General features: G+C 39.6%; 1 protein-coding gene across 3 annotated transcripts in view; it reads right to left on the reverse strand.

Moving 5' to 3' along the window:
- NCKAP5 (NCK associated protein 5) overlaps positions 1–10,026 on the reverse strand; it is a 917,518-nt gene extending 907,492 nt beyond the window's left edge. For 2 of the 3 annotated variants that reach the window (XM_070581217.1, XM_070581213.1), the window contains exon 1: positions 9,480–10,026. The gene's annotated coding sequence lies outside the window, so the exon portion shown is untranslated. The remainder of the gene's footprint in view (positions 1–9,479) is intronic. The other variant, XM_070581211.1, reaches the window with a different exon arrangement.
- Positions 10,027–13,042: the final 3,016 nt, after the last annotated feature.

Raw genomic sequence — 13,042 nt, forward strand, 5'->3', positions numbered from 1 at the left:
TTATCCATATTGTGGTATGCTTGATAATATTCCATTGTATGGGTATGCCACATTTTGTTTATTCATTTATCAATTGACAGACATTTGGGTTCTTTTGACTTTTTGGAAACTATGCATAATGCTGCTAAGAACATTTGCATACAAGTTTTTGTGTGGATATATGTTTATGATTCTCTTAGATATACATGTAGGAGGCGAATTGCAGGACCATACAAGAACTCTGTTTAGCATTTTAAGTAATTGCCAAATCTTTTCTAAAATGGCTGTACCATTGTACATTCCAACCAGCAACATATGAGGGTTCTAAGTTCTCCACATCCTTGCCAACATTTGTAATTAGTCCTTTTTTTTATTATAGCCATCCTGGTAGGTGCAAAGTGGTATTTCACTTGCTTTCGTTTTGCATTTACCCAATGACTGATGATGTTGAGAGTATTTTCACGTGCTTATTGGCCATTTGTATAACTTGTTAGATGATATGATTGAATTCTTAGCCCATTTTTTAAGTGAGTTATTTGTCTTGTGGTTGAGTAGTAAGAGTTCTTTATATATTTGGTTGAATAATATTCCATTGTATGGAATACAAGTCCCTTATCAGATATATGATTTGTAAATATTTTCTCCCATTGTGTGGGCTTTTTCACTTACCTGATGAAGCACAAAAGCTTTTAATTTTAATGAAGTCTCATTTACTATTTTTCATCTTGTCACTTTTGCTTTTGGTGTCATAGCTGATAAACCTTTTCCTAATTCAAAATCATGAAGATTTATTCCTATGTTTTCCAAGATTATTGTACTTTTAGCTCTTATATTTAGGTCTGTGATCCATTTTGAACTAATTTTTGTATGGGGGGTGTGCATTAGCGTTCCAACTGTATTCTTTTACATGCGGATATCCACCTGTCCCAGCACCATTTGTTGAAAACACAATTTTTTCTCAATGACTTTGTCTTGGCACCCTTGTCAAAAATCAATCGGCCATAAATGTAAAGGTTTATTCCTAAACTCTCAATTTGATTCCCTTGATCTATATGTCTAGTTTTATGCCAGGAACACCGTGTTTTTAGTGCTGTTGCTTTGCAGTAACTTTTGAAATCAAGAACTGCGAGTTACAACTTTGCTCTTCTTTTTCCAGATTGTTTTGGCTATTCTGGTTCACTTGCATTTCCATATATATCTTAGCATCAGCTTGTCAGTTTCTGGAAAAAAAGGCAGCTTGGATTTTGAGAACAATCATGTTGAATCTCTAGATCAGTATGGGCAGTATTGCCATCTTAACAGTGTTAAGTCTTGCAATACATGTACCTGGGTTATCTCCCCATTTATTTAGATCTCCTTTAATTTCCTTCAGCAATACGTAGTAGTTCTCAGTGTGCAAGTCTGGGACTTCTTTTGTTAAATTTCTTCCCAAATATTTTATTCTTTTTGATATTATTATAAATTGAATTGCTTTTTTAATTTTATTTTCAAATTGTTCATTGCTATTGTATAGACATACAATTGAATTTTGTAGATTCATCTTATATCCTATAACTTGCAGAATTGATGTATTAATTCTATTTGTTAATGGATTCCTTAGGATTTTCTGCATACAAAATCATGTTATCAGCAAATAGAGTTAGTTTTACTTCATTCCAATCTGGGAGTTTTCATTTCTTTTTCTTGTCTAATTGCTCTGGCGAGAACTACAGTACAAATACAGTACCATACAATACAGTGCAAAGAAGTGATGAGAGCAGAGATCTTATCTTTATCTTAGGGGGAAAGGTCTTTCACTGTTAAGTGTAATGTTAGCTGTCAGGTTTTGTAAATTTCCTCTATCAAGTTGAGGCAGTTTTCTTCTATTCCTAGCTTGTTCAGAGATTTTTTTTCTTTTTGAGAAAGATTAGCCCTGAGCTAACATCTGCCACCAATCCTCCTCTTTTTGCTGAGGAAGACTGGCCCTGAGCTAACATCTGTGCCCATCTTCCTCTACTTTATATGTGGTATGCCCACCACAGCATGGCTTGACAAGCAGTGTATAGGTTTGCACCTGGGATCCGAACCAGCAAACCTCAGGCTGCCAAAGCAGGACACATGAATTAACCACTGCGCAACTGGGCCGGCCCTGTGTTCAGAGTTTTTATCAGGAAAAGGTGTTTGATATTGTCAAGTGCTTTTTATGCATCTATTCAGATGATCACATGGTTTTCATCCTTTATTCTATTAATATGTTGTGTTACATTGATTATTTTTCATATGCATTACCAGTCTCGTATTCCTGAGATAAATCTCACTTAGTCATGGTGTATAATTCTTTTTATATGTTGTTGTATTTGGTTTGCTAGTATTGTGTTAAGAATTATAATGCCTATATTCATAAGACATATTGGTCTGTAGTTTTGTTTCTTCTTTCTTTGTCTGGTTTTGGTATCACCTTAATATCAGCCTCATAGACCGAGTTGGGAATTGTTCTCTTCTCTTTTATTTTTTAGAAGAGTTTGTGAAGGATTAGTGTTAATTCTTCTTTTAATATTTGATAGAATTCACCAAGTAGCTATCTGGCCTGGGCTTTTTTTATAGCAAATTTGTTGATTACTAATCCAGTCTTTTTTACTTGTTAAAACTCTATTCAGATTTTCTATTTGTTTTTGAGTTTCAGTATTTGTGTCTAAGAATTTGTCTATTTCATCTAGGTTACAAGTAGATAATAATCTACTTGGATTAATACCTACCTTATTTCAGTAGTATACAAAAACTTTCCTCCTATATAGCTACTCCCCTTTGTCTTCTTATTGTCATACACATTACATCTTTATACCTTACAAGTTCATCAACATAGTTTTGTACTCATAGCTTTGTCTTGCAGATGTCTTTTAAATCAGGCAGGATTAGAAATGGAGTTATAAACAAAAAATGCGTGTTTACTGTCTTTTATGTTTTACCAGTGCTCATTATTTCTTTGTGAGGACTCAAGTTACCATCTAGTTCACTTTCCTTTCAGCCTGAAGGATTCCCTTCAGTAATTTAAGAAAGGAAAGATCTGTTAGTGATGACTTTTCTCAGTTTTTGTTTATCTGGCAATATCTTAATTTATTCTTCATTTTTGAAGAATACTTTTGCTGGATATAGATTTCTCGGTTGACAGTCTTTTTCTTTCAGTACTTTGAATATGTCATCCCAATGCTTTCTGACCTCCATGGTTTCTGATGAGAAATTGGCTGTTAATATTAGTGAGACGCCCTTATACATAACAAAGACACTTCTCTCTTGCTGCTTTCAAGATTCTCTTTTCAATTTTCGAAAATTTGGTTATAACATTTCTCAGAGTGGGCCTCTTCGAGTTTATCATACTTGGAAAGCATTGAGCATCTTGGTTATGTAGATTCATGTTTTTTATCAAATTTGAGACGTTTTCAGCTATTATTTCTTCAAATATTCTTTCTGTCCCTTTCTGTCTCTCCTTTCCTTCTCAGACTCCCATTATGTGTATGTTGGAACACTTGACGATGTCCCACAGGTCTATGAGGTTCTGCTAATTTTTCTTCATTTTTTCCTTTCTGTTTTCGTACTAAATAATCTCATTGGTCTATCTTCAAATTTTCTGATTCTTTCTTCTGTCTACTCAAACCTGCTGGTGAACCTCATTAGTGAATTTTTCATTTTAGTTATTAGACTTTTCAGCTCCAAAATTTCTAATTAGTTTCTTTTTATAATTTCTACTTCTTTATTGATATTCTCTGGTAAGATATTGTTTCATATTTTCCTTTATTCCTTTAGATATGATTTCTTTAGTTCTTTGGACACATTTATGGTTACCGACTGAAAGTCTTTGTCTAGGAAGTCCAATGTCTGGGCTTCTTCAAGGATAATTTCTATTGATTGCCTTTTTTCCGCCTGTGTATGGCACTTATGTTGCTGTTTCTTTGCATGTCTCATAAACATTTTTTGAAAACTGGACATTTAAAATAATACAGTGCAGCAACTCAGGAAATCACATCTCCCCCAACCGTGGTTCATTGTCATTTCTGTTTGTTGTTGTTGTTATTGTTCTTGTTGTAGTTATTGTTGCTATTTTTTTAGTGACTTTCCTGATTCTATTCTGTAGAATAGAATATTCTTTATCATGTGTGGTTAGCTTAGTGGTCAGCTAATGGCTGGGCAGATATTTTTTTAAATGCCTTGAACCAATAAGTCTTCCAGCCTTTACTGAGGAGATTTTTGTGTATAGTGGGGCACACCTTCAACTTATCAGCTGTTTACAACTGTTCCTTAGCCTTCATTCCCTGCTTGTGCAGATGCTGAAGGTCAGCCATAGGTGAGAGATTAGGGTTTTCTCAGGTCTTTCCTGAGAATGTGCACACCTCTGCATGGGTGCATGCCTTTTATATTTCCAGGAATATGTGAGCCTTTCAAATCCCTGATGGACACCTCATTCCCTAGCTTTTAATGTAAAATTTTTTATTAGCATCCTGTTTGCTCCAACTCTTATTGCTGCCTCGGGCAGCTGCAATATTAAACAATTGCTGTGATTGTTTTTGACAAATATCCCAGCAGAAAGGTTCTTTGCGCTGAGTGAGTTCTGAATCAGGTCAAATAAAGACAAGACCTGCAAGTGGGAGTTTCCAGGGAGCTCCCAGACAGGTCAAATCATGACAATTCTCTGAGAATGAGGCTCTTTGTAGAGCTCCAAACAGGTTTTAGCCCTCCCCGGTGGCTGCTAGACTACTGGTTTTCACAGCTACTGTGATGGCAAAACTATTGGTTTTTAAGGCTTCCCCAGAGCTGGGAAGAGGGGAATGGGAATAGGGCATACTAAATGACACAAGACTCACTGTTCTTACTGAGGTTCAGGAGGTTTTTCCCTAAATAAATGCTCCCCAGATTGTTGCAAGCTTTTGTTTAATTTCCCAAGTTTAAAAACTGTTCATTTTGGTCATTTTTGTCAGTGTTCTCCTTGCTTTTGTGGAACAGATTTTCAGAGGTCTTTACTCTACCATTCCAGAAGTACTTCTCTTTCCCCTTAGCATTTTTATGGGAACTAGGGTTAGGACTTTAAGTGGCTTATCTCATCTTATACATTGTTGTTAAGCAATCTTTTTTACCCCACCCCTTGTCAGAAACTCTCTCTTCAAAGGTATCTTTGAGTCCTTTAAAATTTCTAATGTAAAAATAATTTTCAACTTATTTTTTCTCAACAAATGACAAATCACAATTATTACCCAATATCACTGTGTTTAATGAAGATAATGTGAAGTAGAACTGCAACCAAACAGAACACAAAGACTTGAAATTTTTAATCAAACATATAGCATGAGGGTGGAGGACTGTCCCATTATAAGAGCAATATTCTATCCTCTAGGATTTTTGTCCTAAGAGCAATTTCTTGATACACTCAATCACTGTAGATCTAGTTCTGTCCTACCCCTTCTATACCCTCACCTACACACCCACAAATTCATTGCCGATGCTGAGCAATGTTCAGCAATGGTGACCAGGGACCTGTACAGATATCTCAGTCCTGATGACTAGAGTTCACCTTGCTGAAGCACAAGGTAGATAATGCAATAGATTAACCAGCCACTAGGATGGAAACAAAACAGGAAAGTCTTAGGTGAAGGAACAACGGCCAGAAAGATAAATTACACGCAGGGTTATAATTAGAGGTTAGAGTGCAAACAACATTTACAAAGAGTTTCAAAAAGTCACGGGATTACATCTGGCTGCACCACTCACTGGCTATGTGACTTGGGGAAGTCACTTCACCTCTCAAAGCCTCGGTTTCCTTTCTATAGATGGAGATAATGCCTACTTCGTTGGGATATTTTGCAGATTAAATGAGCTAATGCATATATAGCACTTAGTATAGTGGATGGCTCATAATAAGCCCTCAGTAAATGATAACGTTTGGTGGTAACCAGAATATTCCTATCCGTGAGCCAACTGACTAACGGCAGCTGCATGAATATGTATCAATTTGGAAAAACAAGTTATGTTTTGAAGGTGAGACTATTACCTATAGGTAGACTTTCATCTCCCGCCATAACATTTCCCAGGTGATTCATATTCATGAATTTCCCTCATGTGTGCCACACGCTACCCTCCTGTAAATCACAGACTTCCAGGAAACATACTGTTCATTCATTCATGCGTATGCTTACATAATGAACATTTATTGGGCATGTTATACATGCCAGGCTCTAATCTTAGCATTGGTATAGGGGGATGAACCCACAGAAATTGTCCCTACGCACATGGAGATTACCTTCCAATAGTGGGTGGAGGCAGATTCTGGTGACTCCATTCCAGCAGTAAAGACTAAAAACTTAAGATGGCATCTCCCTAACTCTCTCATAGCTTGAGTTCGACCATGATCCAGATTTCACCCAGGAGACCCCCCCACCCTCAGTGGGACTTGAAAGTCAGAGTGAAGATCATGAGGTAGATGCTATGTGCTATGTTTCTGGGGTCCCTGCCAGAGGTTTTGAGTATTCTGCAATCTCTTTAGCAAAGGTCCAAGTATCCTGTCTTTAGCTTCAGGTGTTCAAGAAACGGAGATGCTCATTTTGGTGAAGGAGATGATGACAGTGTAATCATGGAACTAACAGTGGTGGCATCGGCTTCCTGATCCTTAGCTTTGTATATTGACAGAGACATAGTGGTAATCCACTGTGTTGTTTCAATTATTATCTTGGAAGCTCTGCCTGCTCCCCAACTCCTTCAAGAGTCAATGTGCTACCTAAAACCAGTATGAAATCCCTTTTCATTTATACCAGCTGAAATGGATTATGTTATCTGTTACTAAATCCAGACTGATATACAGAGCCAAATAATAGGAAGATAAATAAATAAACAAGACAAGTATTGATTCTAATAAGTGCTCTAAAGAAAGTGTAATGTAAGATGAGGGAAGATTTGTCAGAGGAGTGATCAAAAAATCTCCTTGACAAAGTGCATTAAAGCAGAGACCCAAAGGAAAGGAAGAGCTCAGGGAAGACTAAGGGGGAAAGAAATTTCCAGGTGGACCAAAAGCAGTATCACAGGCCCAAATTTGGAAACGAGTTTATTATAGTCAAGCCTCAGAAAGAGCAGCAGCATAATTGGGAATTTGGGACAAATGCCACAAGAGGACAACAGAAAACTAAGCAGGGGCTACAGCTGCTCAAAGTGTGGTCCACGGACTGGCAGTAGTCCGCAAAATGTTTGTTGAGGATCCATGATGAGATAAGTACAAAATAAGAGTAAATGTTTAGAACCTTTGTAGCAATTTGCTATCACCACAACATTCGATCAACATTTTTATCATATTTAACAAAACTATCAGTCCATAATAGATTGGAAATTAAAAGAAAAGAAAAACTGGTCCTTCACCCTAGACAGTTTGAGAAGCGTTCTGCCCCATGTCTAGCCTGTTAAACTTTTTCTATAAAGGGCCAGATACTAACGTTTCAGGCTTTTCCGGTCCATAGGGTCTTTGTTACAACTACTCAACTCTGCTGTGGTAGGCCAAAAGCAGCCATAGACAATATGTAAACAAAGGGGTGTGTCCGTGTTCCAATAAAACTTTATTTATAAAAAATCATAGCAGGCAGATTTTAGACTGTGACACATAGTTTATCAACCCTGTTCTAGACAGGCTACAGGAAGGAGCCTGGACTGCACTCTAAAGACAATAAAACCACCTGCTTTATTGAGGCCATCTCTCACTCTCATCGTTGCCTACACATATTTGCAAAGTCTTTGCATCATCGAGTGTAAATCAGAAAGGACCTTGGAGCTCCTGCCAGCTCCAATTCAGTGTTTTCCTCGTAGCAACCCTGACAGATGAAGTCTCTGCTTGCAGGACTTGTGTTTAAAGGCAGGTCCATTTTGTCTATTATCTGCATCCCCAAGGAATGATGATGGCACCATTCACCCTGCCTTAGCCTGATGAGCAACCCACCGCCCCAAGAGGTTACAGCCTTACATTCTCCAGGCCCTGCTCAGTCAAACAGAGGTCCACATTGTCCTCTGAGTCATTAAGTCACCTCTAGTGCCAAATTTTCTGAGGTATTTCATGCCATTTTTCTTCTGTACAACGTTACACTTCTGTCCAAATGGACTTCTGTGACCGCTGCCCATCTCTGGCTCTTTCGGTATGTCTGAAATGGTTGAATTGGACAAGTGGCCCACCACATGTGTAGCCTTATTTTTCTCTGGGCTCAGACACTACCACGGGCAGGAAAGCTTTCTGCATTCACACATGTCTCCATTCACACAGCACCCATTTTATAAACACAACCCAACACCCACACAGTAGAATGCCTTATTCTCTCCTCCACACGGAGCATAGGCCACTGTGTGTGTGAGGAGATGGACTCCCACCGGTAGGTCTCTCACACAGAGGGTATAGAGTTGAGGCAGTTCTTTCTAAAATCCCTTTTATTTAAGATTTCTTTCATTGACTCAAGAAAAACTTAATAGGTAAAACTTTGCTCTTGCAAGTTTCTTTAAAATATCCCTTCTGGGCCTGCCACCGTTTATCTTGGCAGCAGGTAGCTTGAAGAGTTTTGGAAAGTCTCAGCTTGGCATAGCCTCAGAGCTACTGGCACATTAAAGATTAATAAAGCACATTTAACTGAGCTCAGGACACTGCAACGTGATCCTTCGCTGTGAAATGTGCAAGATTCTTTGTTTGCAATGAACAAAACTGAAGCCAGAAAGGGCCAACCATGACAGGCAAAGATAGGAAACAATCAGGAACTTTGTGTGTCTTTCGTTGGTAAATTGATGGGTAGGAATCCATACTCCTGCTCAGCCACGCTCGCTCTTAGCCTTCTCAGGAATTTCAGACCGGCATCTGAGCGCAACCCACAGAGCTGGGTGTTTATAGAGCCTGCAGAACCACACAGATAGTGCAACTGCAGCTGCCTCCTTAAAGTATAAGAAAAGAGCGATTCAGAACAAATTCCCAAGTGAGCAGCTTCCCCAACTAAAGTCAAGATAAAGCAAAGCATTTCCAAACATTTTGGATTTGCTTTAGGAAAACAGAACGCTTGTGGCTCGTTGAATATTAACCCAGAAGGAAGAAACTATTTTTTGCACGCATAGGCGTGGCGCTGACAACGAAATGAACCAGACAATATTTAAAATGAAAATAAAAATTAAACAAGCATGTACATCACACCCTATTGGTTCAAAGGAATTGTAATCTATTTGCTGTCCATCTTGGGACACCTGGACACAGGCAGCAAGTACTGAGACAGATCAGCAGAGGCAAACATTTAAAAATGTATCATTCTGAATTCTGGAAAGGCGCTGGCAGACTCCACGTGCTGGGAAATACCTTGTGTCTATTTACACAGTGCCATCCCCTCACGTCCTCGGGAAAAATCACCAGCAAACCCTGCGCTCGGCAAATCAGAGCTCTGGAGCAGAGTGCTTCACACGTTGACGCTCTTTCCTCCACACCAACATACACATTAAAGAAAGAAGAAGAGAAAAGAAAATTCTGTCCTTACCGAAAAGGCATAGCAGACAGGGATGGTGAGTGTTTTCACCTTAGCCCACAGTTTTCTCTCTCACTCGGTCAACGGTCAACGTTCTAAGGCTATTGAGGAGAGTTCCTGGGGTTTTCAGATCTTCCTTCAAGAGTTTTAATCACTGGCTTCCCCAGCCGGCGTTTAACAAACACCGCTGTGTTCTGTCAATATTTGTATGCAGCAGCACATTGGGCAACCAGCCAACACAACGAGTTTCAAGAGGCAAGGGGAGAAAACTGACACCCTAACAAACATGCTTTCCTCTTTTGTGTCTTTTAAGGTGGTGCGCAAAGTGTCATCTTTGATTCTGACGGAAGCTAAAGATAGCCGCTTTTCGTGATTTTCTGCACTGCCTCCCCCACCCCACACCCCCATGCCTGGCTGGGCTGCCCGAGCTGGGTTCCGCAAAGTTCGTTTTTTGTCTCTGTGTCCTGAACTTCTCCGCACAATCGCCCGGCTTGCCTCTCCACCAGCTGCACTTTAAATGTATTTTAATTGGCTGGAATGTCGAAAGAATCCATTTGGCAGTCGTTTACATGTGAAGCACGCCCAGGGCAGCTGAAAGAGGCCCCAGAAGCAGCCGATTACTTCATCAAAAGCTGCAGTTTGAATACCATCGACTCCTACATAACTACAGTGCACTCAATTCTATAGGCAAGGAGGAGTAATTAATAATTTGCTGAGAAAATTCTTCATTCATCTAAAAGCCAAAAATGCAAAGGAAAAAAAAAAATCCCTGTAGACACAACAGTTCCTATGAAAGGCTTGATTTATAGCCTCCAGTCCTTCGCTTCACAAACATTGACTTTGTATAGTATTACAGGAGGGGGATAATGCATAATTCGGTTTGCCTGAAAAGTTAATTTAAGTAATTTTTCCTTTTGAATGATCCCCTGAGATGCATCGTTCTATGACCTCTTTATACATTAGCCGTATGCTACAATAAATATTGTCGATACTTGTGGCATTTCCTCATTCCCTTTATTTTTCTTGGGTGGTTGCAATAATTAGTTTGTGGCCTCCGCTAGATCCAGTCACAAATAAATTCACCCCAAGTCGAAGTGGATAATCATCACCACACGGAATTTGCCAGCCAAACTGAAGTTTAAAATACTCTGAAACAAATGTCAGTTTAAACAGATTCTAACATCAAGGGGGGAAGCAGGGGGCATATACACATATAGATGTCTCAAAAAAAATGATGATATAAGTATATAAAATAACAAATAAATGGAATAGCTTTCAAATGATTCATTACCAATATTTTGCTGAAAAACCTCTCAAAGCATATGTGAATTGAGTTTACAGATTTACAATCTCTTAAAAGTATACGAAGAAGTACCCCAGGTAATCCTGATTTTTCACCCCTCATTAACAACGCCTGGTTCACAGTCAGAATATCTAGGAGGATCTTGGCACCCTGAAGATGGCTCTCACTGGAAAATGTGAGCCAGAGAAAGTTGTCAAATTTGTTTTGATGCCTTTTCCTCACTTCAATAAAATTGTCTGTGGCTCGTAACATGACGATACAAGAGAAAGAATGGTGTACGCAAGTGCATTTGTCAAACAGTTCAAAGACCAAAACCAGCGCTCTAAGTGAACAGGCTTCCTTCTCAGGAAGGCAGAGGGGAAGATTGGGAGAAAGGATGAGGACCAGCTCTGTAGACATACAACCTGTACAGTTGCACAGAGCCCCGTGCTCAGAAGGGACCTGTACTTGAATTAAGGCTATGCTGGCACCATCTTGAAGTTCTTCACTTCTGAATTAGGCCCCCTGCCTTTTCATTTTGCAATGGGCCTGGCAAATTACGTAACTGGTCCTGTGTGAGAGAGAGAGAGAAAGAGAGAGAGAGAGAGAGTATAACTCTATCTGATCCAACACATGGTTGAAATTGACAACTACTGGGAAGACCATACTGAGGGCATGGGTGACACCTGACTTTTGTCTTGCCCAACGTTCTACCTTAGATTTTGGAGCCACTGAGAGGATTAAGGAGGGTGATTTAGGACGAAGAAGCTTTCCTGCAAACACAGAGGGTGAGAGTGACCTGGCGGGTTCTGACCGGTCTGCCCTGAGCCAATGGTTCACTGTTTATTGTGACCACACTACATCTTACTGGCTCAGAGAGATTTTATGTTTCTCATATAGGCAGTCCTCCACTGTGTCATTCTGTGAGCAGAAAGCTCCATGTATTACCATCGTCTATTTTTAAATTATCCTAGAGCCTTGATTCATGGTTTCACAAAGTTAAATTCAGTGCCAAAACCTCAAAGGCTATGCTGGCACAGTACTGTGAGGTCCAATTGCTCACCAGTTGCTAGAATACTATGACGTGAGTACCCAGGAGTCACCTCGTGCTCCCAGAGTTGTTCTCCAAGACCAGCCCTTCCCCTTGGATTTTGGCCTACTACAGCCTTAGCAGAAATCATATGAAAAAAACTTTTCTTCTAGAAAAATAGTTGATTTCAGATTGCAAATACTTAATGTTGCCAGTATCTTGTATCTGTAAGCTAGGTTGCTAACATGCTCTGACACTGGTACTTAACAAATAAAATAAATTAGCATTCTAGAAAATAGATCAAATTTAGAGATTGGCTGGTTCAAACTATTATTTTTTTAAAAAGTATAACTAAGGCAAGAAACGAAAGTCAATAAAAAACATGTCCAGGTTGCACATTTCCTTTTGCTATACTTGTTGCGATGTTGGGACGCCCAGTGGTCCCCCATTCTGACTTGCCTACTGACTCCTACATATTTCCTTGGCTTTAGTCTGCTTTTATAACTCCAGATTTATTTCAAGCGCCCAAGTCCTTACTCCTTGCCTTACTCTTATGAGCCACCTTTGCGCACAGCAAGGAGCGTGCTGTATCTGTAAGGAAATCCAGTCTTACGCAAGACACATGGCATAGTCATCATAGAACAAGGCCACCTAGGGATTTTTAGATCTCATGACATAAATACCTCTCTGCCGCTTATGGAGCTTTAGTAAGTATCCTGATAATCTTACTGTACAGTAGAGGCACGTTAGAGAAGCTCACACTCTCCAAGGAGTAGCAAAGCAATCCTGTTTTAACTCCCTGCCAGAGCGTGTCAGCTTATGCTGCCCTTCGTTATCCACACACTGAGGTACAGGCTTCAATAGGTCAGAGATTCCCTTCACTATAGCTGATTAGTATGGGGGCATCTAGGGACATATAGTGCGTCCTGGACACAAAGCAAGAAACTATATTCTGGAAATGTAGAACAATCTGTTAGAATGATCTGATAGGTTCTGGAGGTCATAGAAAAGTCAAGGATCAGAGCCAGGAAGGCAAAGTGAAAGGCTCTGAAGGTCTTGGTGCTACAGAGAAACAAACCTAATGCCTGACATGCCACTTTTCAAACAATGACCGTGACTGGGCCTCAACTTCCTCGTGTGTCCGTGGGTAGCATGGACACAGCTATACTAACCATATCCTCCACCCAAGATTAATATTAGAGTGCGCATGCTTGTCACACTCCTCTGTCACAGAAACAGTGAAGTCATTGAATCTTGGAAAGC

The sequence above is a fragment of the Equus przewalskii genome, chromosome 17 (assembly GCF_037783145.1).
Source record: "Equus przewalskii isolate Varuska chromosome 17, EquPr2, whole genome shotgun sequence".
NCBI lineage: Eukaryota > Metazoa > Chordata > Mammalia > Perissodactyla > Equidae > Equus > Equus przewalskii.